Source organism: Chiloscyllium plagiosum, chromosome 40 (genome assembly GCF_004010195.1).
Source record: "Chiloscyllium plagiosum isolate BGI_BamShark_2017 chromosome 40, ASM401019v2, whole genome shotgun sequence".
Taxonomy (NCBI): Eukaryota; Metazoa; Chordata; class Chondrichthyes; order Orectolobiformes; family Hemiscylliidae; genus Chiloscyllium; species Chiloscyllium plagiosum.
The window spans coordinates 20,796,394-20,796,864 of record NC_057749.1 but is presented as its reverse complement, the minus strand read 5'-3'; positions in this window follow the sequence as shown (position 1 = coordinate 20,796,864).

Genomic DNA, 471 nt, shown 5'->3' with positions numbered 1-471 from the left:
TTTAACTTTTCAAACATAGACTGGGACTGCCATAGTGTTAAAAGTTTAGATGGAGAGGAATTTCTTAAGTGTGTACAAGACAATTTTCAGATTCAGTATGTGGATGTACCCACTAGAGAAGGAGCAAAACTTGACCTACTCGTGGGAAATAAGGCAGGGCAGATGACTGAGGTGTCAGTGGGGGGGGCACTTTGGGGCCAGTGACCATAATTCTATTCGTTTTAAATAGAATTCATTTCCATTTGTGATGGAAAAGGATAGACCAGATCTAAAAGTTGAAGTTCTAAATTGGAGAAAGGCCAATTTTGACGGTATTAGGCAAAACTTTTCAAAAGCTGATTGGAGGCAGATGATCGCAGGTAAAGGGACGGCTGGAAAATGGGAAGCCTTCAGAAATGAGATAACGAGAATCCAGAGAAAGTTTATTCCTGTCAGGGTGAAAGGGAAGGCTGGTACGTATAGGGAATGCTG